The sequence below is a fragment of the Miniopterus schreibersii genome, assembly GCF_964146895.1.
Source record: "Miniopterus schreibersii genome assembly, chromosome: 16".
Taxonomy (NCBI): Eukaryota; Metazoa; Chordata; class Mammalia; order Chiroptera; family Miniopteridae; genus Miniopterus; species Miniopterus schreibersii.
The window spans coordinates 15,711,264-15,730,254 of NC_138116.1; the positions used below are offsets into that span (position 1 = coordinate 15,711,264).

The 18,991-nt window shown below is 45.6% G+C and overlaps 1 protein-coding gene across 2 annotated transcripts in view; it reads right to left on the minus strand.

Annotated features, from left to right (window-relative positions):
* The window catches only part of PCTP (phosphatidylcholine transfer protein), a 182,576-nt gene that overhangs the window by 88,367 nt on the left and 75,218 nt on the right, over positions 1-18,991 (minus strand). The window contains exons 2-3 of one of the 2 annotated variants that reach the window (XM_081161072.1): positions 17,248-17,484; positions 15,432-15,539 (exon numbers count right to left, since the gene is read on the minus strand). The gene's annotated coding sequence lies outside the window, so the exon portion shown is untranslated. The remainder of the gene's footprint in view (positions 1-15,431; positions 15,540-17,247; positions 17,485-18,991) is intronic. The other variant, XM_081161071.1, reaches the window with a different exon arrangement.

The window sequence follows — 18,991 nt, forward strand, 5'->3', positions numbered from 1 at the left end:
CTTCCCCGCAGGCATTCCTACCTGCAAATTGCGGTCCCTCCTTAGCAGCCCTGATCTCCTAGCTGCCCCGGGCCGGGCGTATTCCAAGTCTTTCTGCACCGATGTCACACCTCAAATGTGCCTGCTCCCCGGGCTCATGCTGGAGTGAACGAACAACCACAGGCTGACGCCAGGCCAGGCTGCGTTCCTGCCCGCGGGGGCCCTAAGGAAATATCCCAGCAAAGGATGTGACCACAGAACAATGCTATCAACAAACCGGGTCTTTTCTCCAACAGTGATCCCTAAACCTCTGAGCAGCCGGCTTTCTTCTGCTTTCTTTACGGCCTTGCTCTCCAATTGTTTGCACCTACACTCTTAAAGTTTATTTCTATGGTCTTTCTATTTTTTCCCCTCATTTCTTGTGTGCTTGCATTTTTTAAAGCCACTTTTGTCCATAAATAAATGTTTATCCTTTAGACCTGGAGCACCCGGGGGGAACAAAATAGACAGTAGCTTTGTTCTCACAGAGCTTAAATCTACATTCTCTGGTAGAATCCTTGTGTTTTAAATGCTGTTACTGCCACAAAGATTGAATTCTCTATGTCGTGTGTGGGACAAACCCGTGTATGTCTCATTCCTGTCCTTAATTTACAAGCCACTTCTTTGTGGTCTGATAAACCTAAAAACCACCCAGATGGGGAAGACCACTGGCCAGCTTTCTCTCTTGCCCTTTGCGACTTCAGTTTCTTCCCATGACTATTGAACCCAGACGTGCTAATGACGCAATATCAATGTACATTCACATTCTCTCTCCCAATTATAACTTTCTTGGTTTATATACTCATGCCTCTTTGTTTTGAAAAGGAACTGAGACTTCTTACAGACCTAATAAAATATATTTAAATCATCAACATTAAATAAAATAGCAGTCGGGCACTAACAAAGAAAGGAAACCCAAAGCTTAGGAATTTGCAGATATTGATCACAAGACTTTTCTCTGAATCCACATTGGCATATGACATCATCAAAAACCTCAGAGCCCACAAGGCACCAAGTTCTTTTTGCCTGGTCTTAAATTTTGTCCATGAAAAGCTTTTTTTTTTCCCTTATAATTTTTCCCTTCTCCATGATTTCTCAGAAGTTCCTCAACAAGACAATCTTTCCTGCCTGTTCCTTAGAATGTGTCTTCTTTAAACCAGTCTTTAAGTCTCAGATAGATGCTCCATATTTCCAGTCATATCCAAAATCCACTATTCTCGGTGGTACAGTGGAAAGAGCCACGTTTTGAAGTCCTAGAGAACTGAGGTCAAGTCCAAGTCTGCTTGTGAGAATAGCTGTGCCCCTGGGTAAGGCACTCGTGCTCCCTGAGTCTGCCTCCTTACCTAGAAATTCTATAGAGCATTCTACAGGGTTGGTTTGAAGTTCAAATGAGATAGTATATGTGATAGACAGAATAATGCTCTTCCTCCCCCCGCCCCCTGCTGCCCTAGCCCTAATATGTCCATGTCCTAATCCCCAGAACCTGTGAATAACTTAGGTTACATGGTAAAGAAAAATTAACACCTTGCTGACCGGTCATGAGTATGCATGTGTTTCCATGTCTGAATGTTGCTGACCGGTCATGACATAACTCATGTCTGCACTTACATTAATTTAAGTAATTTTAAACACCTTGCTGACCAAAGTAGCTGGCTGCACAGGCAAGTTCTGGCTCAAAATCATCCTTCAGCAAGGTTTAAGATTGCAGAAGGAATTAAGGTTGCTAATCAGTTGACCTTGAGATAGGAGATTATCCTAAATTATGTGGGCGGACCCAGTGTAATCACAAGCATCCTTATGAGTGGAAGGGGAATGTAGCAAAGTCAGTGTCAGAGTGATGTAATGTGAGAAAAATTGAACCAAGCATTGCTGGCTTTCAAGACAGAAGAAGCCACAAACCAAGGAACATGGGCAGCCTCTAAAAGTTGAAAAAGGCAAGGCTCTCTCCTAGAGCCTCCAGAAGGGAATGCATCCCTGCCAACACCATGAGGTCCATTTTGTATTTCTGACCTCTGGAACTGTAAAAAAAAAATAAATTTGTACTGTTTTGAACCACTACATGTGTGGTAATTTGTTACAGCAGCAATAGGAAACTGGGGTAGACAGAATACTAACCCCCCGCCCCTCAAGATGTCCACATCCTGACCCCTGGGAACCTGGGGATACCTATCCTACCTTAGATGCAAAGGGCACGCTGCGGGTGCGACTAAGGATCTTGGCAGGGGGAGCAATCGGTTCCACTGTAATAACAACCATCCTTACAAAGCAGGAGTGTCAGAGTCAGAGGAAGAGCTATGACACAGAAGACGCCAGAGTGGAGAAGGGTCACGAAGCCTCCAACACCCAGGAAAGGGCAAGAAAACAGATTCTCCCCCGGAGCCTCCAGAAAGAAACGCATTCCTGACAGCACCTTGAGTTTAATCTAGGGAGACCCATTTGGGACTTCTGACCTCCAGAACTATAAGATAATAAATTGGTGTTGTTTTAAGCCACTGGGGTTTTGTTGCAGTAGTAATAGGGAACTGATACAATATATATACCCCTTTCCATCAAAACTCTGCCCTATCCATCCCCTGAAGTGCATCCTCATGGACCGTCAGGTCCTGGTTTTCATATCTGGAACTGTGGGCTCTGCCCTCCATCAAGGTGGCCCTTTGATGACATCATCCTTGCCCTTCTCTTTGCTCCCTTTGTGACCTTAGACAAGTTCTGGAAAGAAGAAAGGCTCTCGGTCATCAGCAGATTATTTCTTGGCACGATTTTTATCCATTCTTTTTAAGAAGAACATCACCCTTTCTTCCTGTCACCTCTTGGGCACTCTGGAATGTGTCTATCGGGCCGAGCCCTTTGTCTTGCTTGACCTCTTTCTTCCCTCGTGGTCTTGAACTTGTCATCAGTACTGTTTCACTGGATTTCTGGTTTTCAATATTTAGCCTCACGGTTCTTCACCTTCCCCCCTCTCTTTTCCTCTGGCTGTTACCATGCATATCTAGAGCCTTGAGCATTTTTTTTGCTACTCACGTGAGAGCTTTCCTTATACCACCAGAAAATTCCTCACTTATGATCAAGACAAGAAACTCCAGCTGCCATGCTTTTGAGCTTGCCCTTTTATATATTTGCATTCTTTCCTTCCTCTACAAAATTTCTTGGCTTTCGAGAAATTAAAATGGATCATAATGTGGTCAGAGACTACAGTGGCTTTCGCTTCATGTATCACCACCTTAATTGTCCGTAAAACAGTGAAAATGCTACTGGCTCATCTGCCAGCAAGCAAATACAAATGAGTATTACTGAATCCTTTTTGACTATGAGCAAATTAGAAAAGATTTCAGTGTATATGTCTTAAAAAATACTTTATATCTAACCAGGACCTTGAGATGCTCAACATCTTAAATTTTAACTCCTTTGGCTTTGTCTACTATTTTTCCCTTGGGCTTCTAACTTTCTGAACGTAGCAAGTCAGAACTTGACTTGTGTCCCTTCCAAATCTTGGCCTGAGTACCAGGACAAAGAAATGAAGGCAGCCCCATGCACCTGATCCCACGTCAGCGGTGACCTGTCTGCCCTTACATTCTCGGGCCTGGCTTAGCGTCGCCTGGGAGGGAATGCAATGCATATTCCGCCTTTGTCTCCTCTACTTATCTCATGCTCCGCTCCCGTACTCCTCCCCTGAGCCGTGACTTAGGTCAGCACTTCACTCTTAGATACCATCTCGAATATTCCCTTTACTTGTGAGCACACCCCGCACTCTCTGGACCCTCCATTCTAAAGAGTGGGCAGCAAACAGAGACAGAGTCTCTGTCTGAGACACACGGTCATTGAAGCGAATATGCTTTCTGGCAACTGGGCCAGAACAGCAAGTAACCACTAAATGAAAATAGTCAGTGTTCCTTTTACTCGGGTATAAACACAGCCCCCCTGTCTTCTCGCTCCAATGCTCACATCTGCAGCTGGCAGCGACCATCCCCCAGGCTCTGCTGACAATGGAGGAGGGGAGAGTCTCAGGGCTTCGCTTATTCCCGGGATTCTGGTTTTCTGCTCTGAAGCTTTCTCCACAAGGTTCTGAAGAATCTCAGTGTCCCCATCTCCTCCCTCTTTCTAGATTATGGCATCTATGGCTGCTCACTCCCTCCTCTGATTACTAAAGGGCTCAAGCCATCTTCTCACACTCACCACACATCTGTACTGATGAACTCACTTCATCAGCATGCTACCTGGAGAAAGAGGAAGGGAAACCACTAACAACAGAGAGGAGGCATGACCCATCCAAGACTTTTCAGCAAGTGAGTAGCAGGGCTGGGATTAGAATTCCCCTTCCCTCCCCTCCCCTCCCCTCTCATTGGTGACTCTATGCTCTTCCCACTGTTACGTTTGTTTTCGATTGAGTGTTTTGTTTTAAAATGGGGTATTTTAGCTAAGAAACGAGTGCTGGATATCTTCCATGCTCCTGTCTGAGACATTTCTCCACCCTCTGGGGGCTACAGGCAGCCTCTGCATTTGCCCTTGTCTTTTGTCCTGTTGGGCTCAGCCAATGGGGAGGCCTAGCTGGAGGCTAGGGTGAGAAAACCTGAGGTTACAGCAGTCACAGCCCCACTCCCTGGTCCGTCGTTGGGTCAGGGGGTTAGTCGTTGGGTGCCTCCACCCAAGATCTTAGCTCCTATCGAACGTCTCTCTCCTCCAGCTCTCTCTGAGCTCAGGTAACCACTCTCTCCTCTTACCCCATCAGCTTTAGACATGGGAATGGCTCCCAGCTATTGATAGCTCTTGCCTGTTTCCCCATTCCCTGATGATGTCCCTCAACTTCACCCACCCTTTAATAAATAGCCATTTTATTAAATTTCCCTCAATTGCTCCCCTTGAGGGTGCCCCCCGTTTCTACCAGAACCAGGACTGATACAGAAGGCTTGTGAAGGAGTCTGTTTATCCCGTTCAGTCACAAGGCCCCTCTCCCCTGACCTCTTTTACTCTCCTCAGATCTGCTCACGGGCCTACTGTACATCTTGTGAAATGTGTTTGCTGTGGCTGAGCTCCTGAGAAATGAGTGGTACCCAGAGAAGCCCATTCTCCCCACCCGAAGATGAGCCATTGAGCCTCCGGAGGGGAATTCCACCAAGTTCAAGGGTGAAATACCATCCCCACACATAAGGCACAGGATGGGCATGCATGGGCAGGACCCTTACTTACGGGTAACAGAAAATTGGTGGATTAGTAAAGGAAGACCCTCCAGGACCTGCCTTTGAGAAAGCCAAGGTTGGTACTGTACCCACATGAGCCTTTTCAAGCCCATAGGAGAAATGGACTGAAGTGCTTGTTTTCTGTGGCCAGCATGAGTGCCCTGAACTGCGAGGTCTCTTTCAGGGAGGTCCCTACGGTCTGTGATTCCCAAGGCGCATCCCACTGTTACAGTGAACACCCTTGGAAGATCCTACAGGAATGTCTCCAGTGACCAACCAGCGATCTCGGGAAATCTGAGATGCTCAGAGGCATCTACACCCCACCATCGTCTAGTGCCACACCTTTCTCCTCCCCGCACTCTGTCTAGACCGCTTAGAAATGTTGTCACTGGATGCATCGCAGGGCCCGTCCAAGCACAAGGCCGGGGCAAGGTCTGTCTGCCGTGATCGTGACACACGCTTTGAAAAAACTCTGCTACAGGACAGTCACCTGGACTCGCCACTCTGGCTCAGATAACTCCAGTGTTATTGTTCTTCTCTGAAAAACTGTTTTAACTTCCCAAAGCTTTTCCAAGTCCTCTATTTCCTTAGATCCACCTTGCAAATCTATACTGTTGGCAGGACAACGACTGTTATCCTGTTTTCACAGCGCGATGAGGAAACAGATCGGGGTTTAAGTGCTCAGGGCTGGCTGTTGGCAGGCCTGGGATTAGAAACCCGGTCCTGCGTTCCCTGCCTCCCCGGTCCCTCCTTCCCACCACGTTAACTTTCACCTCATGACCTTCGTAAGCAGAGCTTATCAATGTTCTTATCGAAAGTGCCGAGTAGCATGTTAGCGGTGCTCCTATTCTTACCACCCTTATGGGAAATTCCAAATCCATGATGTATTAATAAGGCTTGTGCTCTTTAAGTTAAAATTTTATTCATAAAGCATTTTACTGTTGGAAGTGCAAAACTACGTGGCTAGTTTCAAAGTGGCCCGCAAAGCCCTGACGTAGAGGAAGCAGGGCCAGCAGTAGCCCTGAACCCTAAATTGCACTGCAGTCTACCCCTTGCTTAGATCCTGAACCTCCGCACAGCCCCGGCGAGCTCGGAGCCTCCCAGGGGGAAGCAGCCGCGGGTTCACTAAGGATGAACCGCTCCACGCACAGTCCGGGAGAGGGGCCTAGCAGCAGCCTTCCCGGGACTGGTTTCTGCTAAGGCGAGTACCCTAAGTGGATAACTAGCCTCCTTCAGTCAGGCCCGAGCTCCTGCCTTTGAACCCTCCCACCCCCAGAGCTGTGCTATCATGTGTCCTGGCACTAAGCGACCAAGGGACAAAGAAGCCTGCTGGCCACTCACTGCATCCGCCGTCGGTGATGCACAAGGGGACTAAATGCTGATGGGAATGGTGCCTCCGCTAGAGATGCTCAGTGCGTGTAAAATATCTGCAGGAGCTATGAGAGGAAAGAAAGCAGTTGTGCCCATTTACCACCCTTTTAAAATAGATGTTTTTATTGATTTTAGGGAGAGAGAGAGAAAACAAACATCGACGTGAGAGAGAAACATCGATCGATCGGTTGCCTCCCTTATGTGCCCAGCCGTCGCAGAGTAGCCGTGGCTCTCCTCCTAGGGACTTCCACTCGGGCCCAGCTCCACGCGCCTGGCCTTGACGCGCCCCAGTCTCTCCTGCTTCTGAAGGCTGGGAACACCTGCAGCTTTCCCCCCTTATTTTAGCAACAATTCTCGAAGCGGCCAGCAGCTTACACCCGGAAGCCCTTTCAACTGTTTGTTGTGTTGTTGCTAACGGAGCCTGAGGTCTAAAAGGGGTTCCTAGGATGTGTTGACTAGTTATCTGCTACCCAGGGAGCCAGGGACACAGTGTGCGTAGGGGCTGCTGGGCTTAAGAGCCAGGGTCAGAGCGGGTGGTTATTTAAAGCCTCCACCAGTGTCAATGTCGCATTGACTTTTTTTTTTTAAGATGCTTTAAGGGGCCAGGAGTAATGGCTGGCTGGTTTGCACACTTAGCCTTACTAATTTGGGATTTGGGCTGAAATTATAAACAGCTGTTGCAACATCTGCAGATTCCTAGGCAAAAAAAGTGGGGGTGACTTAGGCAACCAGCCTTTGGCCTGTTTGGGATTTGGGTAGTTGAGTTTTCTCCTTTGGGAATGATGTCCCATCAGGATTTCTATTCCATTTGGGACAAATGACATGTCTTTGATTGTGAAGAATGCATGTATTCAACCAATACGTATCAAATGTCTACTGTGGTCCACACAATGCAGGGAGCTTACTCAGACCCCCGAAGTTTGATAAATTCCAAAGACAATCACTTACAAATATGGTACCCAAAGGAGTCAATTCTCCCTTGACTGAGTTATTTCATCAGCTATCTGTGGGGCTCATTCTTTGTGCAGGCACAATATCTTAGATATACAACAAAGGAAGTGTACATTCGCTGACCTAGCAAAGCTATAAACCAAGGGCACAAAAGAACTTTTATACTATGAGATACAGATTATAATGGATCCGTCTCATATGTACAGTAAATAAGAGCATAGAGTAGAAGTTCCTAAATTCTCCGTGGGAATCCAGAACAGCTTTCCAGACAGGATTTGTTCACCGAGAGAAGAGACTATGTGTATTTTTATGTATTGCCATATTTCTGGTGCTTAATACTGTGCCTTTCACATTGTGGTCACTCAAATACTTGAATGAATGAATGAATGAATGAATGAATGAATGAATGAATGAATGAGGCGGTGATTATGCTGACATCTGGAGGCTCCATATGGTCTTAGCACAAAGAAACACAAAATGTCCAACCTCAAGTCCTGAATCTTCGAGTGGCCATGAGGACCAGCAGGGGCAACTTCAAAAATGCCAAGACCCCTAATATTTTTAATAAGCTCCGAACACAGTGAGCTGCCAAGATATTCATGTGATTATCGCCTCTGAAATAATTCCATAAGACAGTGTGCTTCTCATTTTGATGTTGTTATAAAGCCAGAGATCCTTTTCCTTGATTGCCTTGTCCTTCAAAAATAGAGCGTAGAAAACGAGTATGTGACCCCCTCAAAGCTCTGGAAAATGTGAGGTCTGGGACTTAAGGTCTGGGTATTACTCCCTTTGCCTTGACTCCGTCAGACCCCTCAAGTTCCTTCCTTTGCAGCAAAATTCTGCTCAAAGTACAAGCACTTCAGATCCTAACACTCATCAAGGAGGAAGAACTAAGGTGGCTAAATGACACGGGCCTGGGAGTTGTGAAGGAGAGTTTCCCTTCTTCCGTGAGCGTCGGCTCCCTCCTCCACCCTGCCTCCATGTCCTAGTCCCCGTGAGAATCCAATGAGATCGGGGCTGGGAACGCTTTGACGGTGGCCAAATGCTGTACAAAGGCTCAACCCAACAAATATGTACTGAGCGCTCCGCTGGACCATTTGAGGAAGAACAGTGAGAGAACAAGACCCCACCGCTGCCCAGCCGGCGTGGCTCAGTGGTTGAGCATCGACCTAGGATCCAGGAGATCGAGGTTCAATTCCAGGGTTGCAGGCTCGATCCCCAGTAGGAGGCAGAAGGCAGCCGATCAATGACTCTCATCATTGATGTTTCTATCTCTCCCTCTTTCTCTCTCTGAAATCAGTAAGATATATTTTTTTTAAAAAAAGACCCTACCACCAATGAACTTACTAACTCTTTGGAAAGACATGCATGGAAACAGGTACATACCTATTATACCTGGGAGAGTGGGATAAATCCCATAATTCTGAAAGACCCTTTAAAACCTGGAATGAGACTGACAAGAAAAAAACCTGGAATGGCTTAGATGAAAAATACGTTCTATTCGCTTCCTATGACTGCATACCTAATCATCACAAATTTAGTGACTTAAAGCAACAGCTATTACTTATTTCATCATTTCTGTAGGTTAGAAGTCCAGGCACAGTGTAGTTGGGGTCTCCACTCGGGGTCTCACAGTCTGAAATGAACGTATCAGCAATGCTGAGGATGATCTCCCTTTCCGATGGTTAATTGTGCCGTATAGCATACTGTGACCACAGGAGTGATTTCCCATAATATTCAGCCATCCCACTCACTCCTGAGGGAAGGGGATGATACAGGATGTATAAACTAGGGAGACTCGGAGCCAGGAATTATTCCCAGCTCTGTCTTTATGCCCATTCTCTCTCCACTGCACAACACTGGGAACTTGCCACGGTTAAAGCACCTGGGCCTCCGGGAGCACCTGCCTCCCCCCTCACTCAATATCCAGTGCTGCCCACGCTTCCCACCCATGGCGTGGAGACGATAGTCCCAATTTTAAGTAGGCGATTCCAATGTCAGCTCATGCCTTTAATGTTGGCTCTGAACATCTCTTTACACCACATTTAGAATTCAGGGAGCATGACCAGGAAATAGAAGAAAGGTCTCATTTCTCTTTGGACATATCTAGTATTTATCTTCTAGAAAAAGAGCTTATATCCACTGCATTTAAAAGGGCCATCAATATTGTCTCATGAGTATATGTCGAATTCCTTGGATACCCCTTGTGAGAGATGAAAGATCTTTTGGAAGCTGCAGGAGCTCCCCATGATGCCGCGAGATTCACACCCACACAACAGAATTTGATTGTGATCACCCCTTCCTCACGTTGGCATGTTTTTCTACTTGTGATTATCTGGGGTCTTAAGGAATGGAAATCTTCATAAAGAAATAGAGACCTATCGTTTACATGAGCTATAATATCAGTGTGTTATCTTAATATTATCCAGAGAGGGTCATCTAACCTAGTGCTTCTCAGCCCTTCCTGATCCTTTCCACATCCTGGCAAACATAAAAAATGATAGAAGATGTGGAAGGCACACTGGGGAGATCAGATGCGGCTGCTCCCAGTAGGAGGCCATTGCTAATGGGCGCTCACAGGCCATTTGCGGGCCGTGAGAACTGAACGAGACAGTATGTCTGCATACCTGTAGCCCATGGGACACAGGGACACGCCAGTTGGGAAGCTCTTCTCTGCTCAATAGAGACTGGTTAAGCAGTAATTGAGTACTGTCAAGTGTTCAATTTAATAACTAGTTACTGAGTGTTTATAAATGGGTCAAACACTGAGTCTAGGTGCTAGGAATACAGGGGCAAATAAAGAACCTCCGTCGCCCTCAAATAACAGTCTAGTGTCCAAAAATATATACTCCATCGTGAGGTTAGAAAATCACTTTTATCTCTTGTGCAAATTCATTTGGTTGGTAATGGCCACCTGAAGCACTAGCTGAGCAAGCTCCTGAAGCCTCCAGGCTGCAGGAGGAGGGAAATGGGATCACTTACCAACCCTTGCAAATGGTCATGGAAAAAAATAACATAAGAAACAATACTTGCCATGTGGGAAAACAGGGAAAGAACCGTGAGCACACAAGCCACACACGGGCCAGCCCTGTTCCTGTAACTGCGGTACGATATTAAGAATCCATCCTAGGCTCCGCTTCCAATTGCCGCGTTATTCATAGGACTATATTGTGTTTTCTTTAGGCTCCCTGGTCATTACCATTGTGTTTAGCAATCAACAGCACTGATTTACGCAAGTTGCTCTCAAGTCAATCACTCCAGCACTTGAAAACAATAGCCTCGAATGGAGTTATTTCCGGGGAGAATGTGAGATGTTTCCGAGCTCAGCTATCCAAGGAAAGGCGGCGCCCCGTGTGTAAGGAAAGAGAATGAAACGGTTTCTGGCAGCTGGACCAAGATAAAGTGTTCAAACAAGTGCTAGAGTGGCCTGGGAGTGAATGGGAGTAACTCGCTGTTTCCTGCCTAAAAATTGTGCTGCTGGATGCATTCAGCCGCCTCACGCAGTGCACTTTTAATTGCTGATATAAACCCTGATAGAGGCCTCCAGGGATCAGAAATAACCTTTAGCTATTCTGTCTGCAAACAATAGCAGGTCTGCAGAGGAAAGGTAGCGAGTGCAAGTAATTCCAAGGAAACTCCTTTATATCCGATTTCTTGTCTAAGCTTCACGCCGTTGAGCGGGTGGCCCACGGGGATGGGTTCCAGCCCCAGATCATTCACTTACAGGGGCAGGCTCTAAAGTCCCCCTGTGCCTCGGCAGGCTAAAGGCTGGACCTAAAACCTGCGAAGGGGTGGAAGGAAGGATCGGATCCCACAGTGGACAGTGCTATGGTTTTCACTGTAACTGAAGGAGACAAAGTAGGAAATGGCCCCTTATGTAGTACACACTCTGTACCCGGTGCTTTAGATCTCATTCTAAATGTAAAGAAAGTAACTTTTAGTACAGATAGGTGGCTTTTGGAGGTGGTCACAGACATAGGCCAGGAGGGAAACACAGCACGTATTGCTCACATTGGTGGCACAAGAACCCTAAAAGGCAGTTCTCAGCTGCTCCATGCAAAGAGAGAATCAAGTCAGGAACATATAGATCACCTGAAATCTGGACACCAATTCAAACAGGATAAGGGGGGGGGGGGGGAAGGAAGTTCAAGTTTGCAGGTAAAAACGGCAGGGACCCATGAGAGTCAATCCAGATCTTTCTACCTCACATCGTTCCAGACCTGACTCCAAGAATTCCAGCCAAGACCAGGGGTTGCCTTCCCAACCCCGTGTGCCCGTGAGAGATGTTCCACAGGTATTAGGTTCCAACCATTTAAACGCTTTTCATGAGGCTGTAACTTCCTCAAGGGGAAGAATGAAAGGGCTGACTAAATATGGCTTGTTTCATGAGCAAGGTCAAACTCACCTCCCCATTGCATTTGACCTCAGGAGGTTGAAACTTATTCTGTTTGAAACATTGGTAGAGATTGAATTTATTGTTTTCTTTTCAAGGGGCTGATTCTTCAAAGAGAAAATCAACAGCAACAAAAACCAGAGTCTGGGGAGAAAACCCTGAGCATTACATTTCTTGGGAGTTGCTTCCCCTCTGCTTTAGCCAAGACCCATAAAGTTGCCTTTCATTTTAAGTAGGAATCACATAGCAAGTCCACCCCCATCTATCACCAGTTCCAGAGAGACATCTGTTTATGAAAAGAGTTTATGAACTGGATATAATTGGACTTTCTTAAGAAACATGGTAACCTCAGCTTAGGAACTCTCTGTCCATTTATGTAATCTGTGATATGAATTATGATAAACAGAAACTCTAACTCTATGAACAAAGATCTGAACTATTACCCTACCTTTGAAAATAAACTAAAAACATCCTGTTCTTGGGCATAGACATTTGCAGGATACACATGCGTTTCTAAATTGCATCAGATGTAATCCTCAGCAGGATCCCCAACAATACAAATTAAGTAACCTGAGGCTCAAAGACTATTCAAGGTCATTCAAAGCTAGGACTCTAATCCAGTTTTTTTCTTGGACCCCAACACTGGAGCTTTTCCCTTCAAACCAGAGAGACCTGCAGAAATCTCTACAATCCCACCCTCCCTCTCCCTGGGAACACAAGCAACGAATGAAGTTGGTATCATGGCCATTTGTCATTTATGCTATACAAAGTGGATCTAGGTCCCTTCAGTAGAAAATTAAACATAGACTGAAGGGCTGATCTCCATTTAACTGAGAGCAGAAAGAGAAACATTGATGTGACTTATAGCAGCGGCGATTTGCAAACCATAGGGCAGACAGGCCTGAGAGGGTCCTGAGAGCATGGAGCACTGGAGGAGGGGTGGCAGCTGGATCCTTAGAATGGGATATCTGGCAAAGCGGAACACATTGGATCTTCAGGGCTGGAAGACTTACAGAGCAGCCTGTGCAGGCATTGGCAGGGGCAACTTAGGTCCCTTCGATTATTACAGTCATTCTGGAGCAGAGCAACCAACCAGCCAGTGAGGGTGGGTAGTGGACCAACTCCATGTCCTCTCTAACTCTTGAACTCTGGAGGGATATATCCAAATACCTTTCAGAACCACAGGCCCTCATTCCAAGTTCCCTTGGGCATGGAAGGGGAAGGAAGGGACAGGGTGACGGAGCTGACAGGCAGCTGGGAGGGGACATCACTTGGGAGTCTTCACTTCCTAGGTTTCTTAGGTGTAGGCCCCTACCACTGGAAAAACTATAGGAGCTTTTCCAGGAGAGCCCACATCCTATTCCTGTACCTGAGAACCAAGGCCCGGAGGGGATCCGGTGGTGGCAGGCCTCTCAGTCTACGGGGAGGGCATAGAGGAGGCTATGAGTCCCCCCTGCCCCTGGGCAGACCCAAATGACCACTTGCGTCTCTGAGAATGACATTATCTCCTACCCAGTGGAAACCAGGCTCCAGGCTCTAGATATGAATATGAAACCATCTCTTCCTCATAACTTCAAATATTTCTCAAATGCTCATGACTCCAAAATCTTTATCTTCAGTCCAGACCCTTCTCCAGCCCTCTAGACCGGGGGTCAGGAAACCTTTTCTGCAAAAGGTCACATAAAGTCTCTATTGCACAACCTTCCTTTTTTAAAAAAAATAGCCTTTGAAAAACGAACAGCATTCTTAAGCTGGTCCTGGGCCAGATTTGGCCCTCGGGCCATAGTTTGCTGACTGCTGCTCCAGATCTCCCTCTACATTCCTTATTTCTCCCTTTTCCACAATCTGAGATTTCCTCAATAGCAGGAAATCTTAAAATCTAAGAGCAGCATGATTTATAGAGAAACTAAATGTCACGCAGGGACATGCTAAATAAAATTGGATGTTTTGTATTAGTTATCTATTGCTGTGAAGCAAACAACCCGAAAGTTGCGGTTTAAAACCAGAACGAACATGTATTATTATCATTCCCAACAGTTCCCGTGGGTCAGGGGTTCAGAACCGGCCTAGCTGGCCGGTTCTGGCTCAGTCTCCCAGGAGACTGCTGTCAAAATATTTAGCAGGTTGACAAGCAGATCCTAAAATTGATTGTAGATGTTTTGCAATTCCATATAGACAAAACAATTTGTAAAAGAACAAAGTTGTAGGAATTGCATGTCCCAGCTTCAAAACATATTCTAAAGCTCTAGTTATCAAGAGCAGTGCGGTGCTATTCGATAATTAAATCCTTAGATTTATAGCCGGCTTATCTTTGACAAAGGTGCAGGGCGGTTCACTGCAGGAAGGGTTACTTGTTCAAGAAATGATGCTGAGAAAATTGAACTCAGACCCTTGCCTCACATGATACAGGAAAGTTAACTCAAAATAGATTTTAGACATAAACTTAAGAGCTAAAACAATAAGACATCTGGAAGAAAATATGGGAGAAAACCTTCATGACCTTGAATTAAGCAAACATTTTGTAGATGTGACACCAAAAGAATAGTCCTTAAAAGGGAAAAAAAAAAAAAAATAAGAATAAGTTGGGCCTTATCAAAATGCAAAACTTCAGCACTTCATAAAACAATGAAAATGAGAAGTCAAGCAACAGACTGAAGAAATATTTGCAAAACGCCTATCTTATAGAGAACTTGCATTAAGAATTTACAAAGAACACTTAGAACTCAGAAAGGCAAACAGCCCAATTATAAAACAGAGCAAAAAATATGACTAGATATTTCCCCAAAGAAGATAGACAAATAGCTAATACACACAGGAAAAGACACTCAACATCATTCATCATTAGAGTAATGTAAGTTAATATAATTTCGACTCACTAAAATATCTATAATGAATAATACAGACAATAAACACTGGCAAGAATGTGGAGAAACAGGAACCCTCATATATTTCTGGTGGGGATGTAAAATGATGCAGCCACTGTGGAAAGCAGCTTGGCAGTTCTTCAAACAGATAAACAGAGTTGTCATATTCAATTTTGCTCAGAAGTCTATACCCAACAGAAAACATATGTACACACAAAGACTTACATGTGAATATTCATAGAAGCTTTCGTGATAACAGCCCCAAACTAGAGACAACCCAAATATCCGACAACTAGCGAAACAAAATGTGCTGTATCCATTTAATGGAATACTATGCAGCGAAGAAAAAGGAACAAACTACTGATACGCACTATAACATGGATGAACCTCAAGCACATTGTGCTAAATGCAAGAAACAAAAGAGGCCACATTTTATGATTCTATTTATATTAAATGTCCAGAAAAGGCAAATTTATAGAGGCAGTTAGGTTGGTTGGTTGGTTGGTTGGTTGGTTGCCCAGGGCTGGAAGTTAGAAGAAGGGTTAAATTTTCTGATATGTAAAATATACTCCAATCATACTCCAATTATGACGAGGCAGGCTTCAGTCATTAGAAAGCTCAACTGAGGCTAGAGGACTATTTTCAAGGGGGCTTACTCACGCGGCTGGCACATTGGTGCTGGTTGTTGGTGGGAGGCCTCAGTTGTCTGCATTAAAGGCTCTTCAAAAGGCTGCTCAAGTGTCTTCACAACAAGGCAGTTGTCTTCTCCTAGAGCAAGTGACCCAAAAGAGAGAGAATCAGATACCATCTACCCTTTCTATGACCTGTCCTTGGAAGTCAGAGCTATAGTGGTCAAACTAAGAAATCAAGAAAGAAGGCTCAGTTGCCAGAGGGGAGGGGGTTAGGGGGCTGCGTGAAAAGGTGAAGGGATCCAGAAGTAAAAATTGGTAGTCACGGAGCAGTCACAGGGATGCAGAGTACAGCACAGGGAATCTAGTCGATAATATTGTAATAACTGTGTATGGGGCCAGGTGGATATTGGGAAGAGTAGGGCAACCACTTTGTAAAGTATATGATTGTCTAACCACAATGCCATATACTTGAAACTAATACAAAATAATACTGAATGTAAACTGTAATTAAAAAAGAAAAAAAAATAAATTCATACTAGTTGCTAAAAGAAAGGAAGGAAGCCTCAGACTGATTTCTGATGGACTCAAACTGTCTCTGGGGCATTTGTTAAAATTACATCCTAAGCTATTCTGATCGATGGCGGCATCACTGAAATGATGCCCAGGGGCTACAATAAAAAGACAAAACTCTTTTGTGTTTCCTAAAAGCGACTCCCTTTGTCCTAGGCTTGTATTTCATTGTCTCATCTATAGAAATTCATAATGAAAACTAAGTGTTTTTAACGTGAATAAACTGGAGCTGCTGGTCCATGGACCACACTTTGAGTAACAAGGCTCTATACCATCCACCCCCACCCCCGCCACACCACCATACCCTGTCCCCAGGATCCCACGCAGACCTTTCCCACTGACTTCATTCATAAAACAGACCTCTTGAGAGAGTCTGCCCCACCAAGTCATCTATATGCCCAAACATTTCTGTGTAGAAACAGTTAATATAAACTGAGTTCCTTCTACATACCAGATAATTTACACATATTATTTCATATTATTTTCACAACCACCCTAGTTATTAGCAGTCTCATTTCATGGGAGGAAACTGAGGCTCAGGTATTAAATCATTTGCCAACGTCGTGTGGCTAGCAGGTAGTGGACCTGAGTTTTGAGCCCCAGAAGTCTGCCTAGAGATTCATGCATCATTGTTTTTCCACTATTCTGAATCGCAGTGGAGGAACGCGGTTTATACTCAAAACTGAATCCGCGTGGCTGGGACCAGGATGGAGCCCCCCTAATCTGGGCGGCCGCTCATCCTCGAGTGAACAATCAGCTTCCCAGCCCGGAGAAGAGAGCACGAAGTGAAGTTCTCATGACCTTACCTAAGCACCATGAGACTCCCGAGCAATCTATTAGATGTTTAGTGACAAGGAAACACTGGAGGCATGACCCACTTGATAAAACAGGGAGAATTAAGATAAATTTTAAAGAGAGGGGAAAAAATCTTTTCAAAATTAAAAATTAGGTCATAGTATATAGCAAGAGTTGGAGAACTGTGACCCGCAGGCCAAATATAACCCATCACAGGTATTTTGAAAAGAAAACTTTATGGTAACAAGCACGCCCATTCCTGCTGCCTGGACGCAGCCTGTTTGTTCCTGTCCTCTGTCCTATTTACATTGATTGTCCTTCTCTGAAGGTTGCATGGGCTCCTCCGGAAGGGGCCGAGGACGGCCCAATCCTGTAGGGCCCTGCGAGCTACCTCGAGGGTTCCCGGCCACCCCGGTTCCATCCCAGCATTTCTGGAGCTGCAGAGATGCATCTCAGCAGCCTGTCTGGTCAACACTCACTTGCCTGATCTTACAAAGTTGGCCGTGGCTTGTTTGAGCAAACAAAAGTCTTTTGTTGACCACGGCGTAACCTACTTCTTCACTCTTCCGTTGGTGCATTCATGATTTCCTCTAAAGATCGAGGTGTCACCTGCCTTCTGTCCTCTGTGGCACTTTCTTGTCTGATGCTCTGCATGTTCTGTTCTAACCCGACACTGATCAGCTGCTTCCAATGTATCCGGGGGTCGGCAAGCTTTTCTTAAAGAGCCAGAGAGTAAATATTTCAAACTTGCAGGTCACATGGTCTCTTTTGCAACTGCGAAACTCCACAAAAAGTGGCTATAGGGGGCTCGGGACTGTGTAGGTCACCTCCTAATGAATGGACTGAATGGGACACCTTTCAATCAAACCTGAACAGATAGTAGGCTTTCGCAAGGTGGGTAAGAGAAAGGCATTCTAGGTTCAACAAACAAATGCAAAGGAACAAAGGCAGGTGTGTGAACATAACTATGGGGAAGCAGAAACAAGCAGAATTTAAGAAGAGGGATCTTATTACAGATGAGATTCTGAAACACTGGGTTGGGTTCTGAATACGTGGTTAGACTCTTGAAAAAGAATTAGCTTCTAAAGCAGAAGAAACTAATTGAAGAACGCCCTCCAGTTGATTGCCTTTCTCTCCAGGGCCTGAAAACAAAACCTAAAGCTTCAATTTGTCAGCTTCAGTGGGTTGATAGTATTGGCCCGTAGGGGGCCTTGCACTTGGCAGGAAGGTACTTATTACGCAGGCAGAGGAGATGCTTCCACCGGGAACTGCTGAGTATGAGTTTTGGGAGTTTGCTCGGTGGGGCTGAGTGGGTGGATGCCCGGGAGGAGAGCTTCATCCCCGGACAGGAGGAACCCACAAGCTGGTAGGTACCACGGGGCCCTCCCTGCTCCAAAGCCAGCTGCCCCCGAGTCCCTGGGAAATAGATCAGGAAGTTTAAGCGGGAGGGGCCCAGAAATCGTGATGACGGAGATATCATTGTGAAAGCAAACAAACAGCCCAAGATCCTCTAAAGACATGGCAGACAATGTTTTGTTTGCCTATTGACTGGCTTAGCATAATATTTTCTCAATCTCGGTCCCGTATCAATTTCTGACAGTACAATTGAAGGCTGAGGCAGGAGTACATTGTCTGCAGGGCCAGCCAAGGAAATTGGGAGCGCGGTCAGTGGCTGTAAATATCCTCTCGGTATTTCGATTTGTTTATTCTGAAGGGCTCTCTCAGGGCCCGAGAGGGCTCTGGGACACGCTGGCACCAGGTTTGCAGTGGGAAAGATCAGCCGCTGAGATAAGGGTTGGGGTCCCGCCTTGAGACGTGCCATGAAAAAAAGATCTGATTTAGCCATTAGATCCCTCGAAAGGGTGGTGAGTGTGACTATAACAATGGGTATTCAGAAGGACACTTGGTAGGCAGGAAAGGGATATTCAAACACAAATGTGACAGAGGCTTAGGGGACTTGCAGTGTCACTCCCTCTTCTTCCAGGGACACTGATTGAACCTCAGTAAGAAGGCTATAGAAATAGATTCCTACTTCCCATGACCCAAGAGATGGTGGAGACCAAAAACTAAAGCCAGAGGACAGCAAAATCTGCTGGAGATTTGTACCCAGCACAGATTGAGCCCTTGTCCGTGTGATGCACTGTGGGTGGTCCAGTCTGAATTTAAGAGGAATGAGCTCATTGAGTCTGTTTTTAAGTGTCCTTAATGGACTCGAGTACTCTA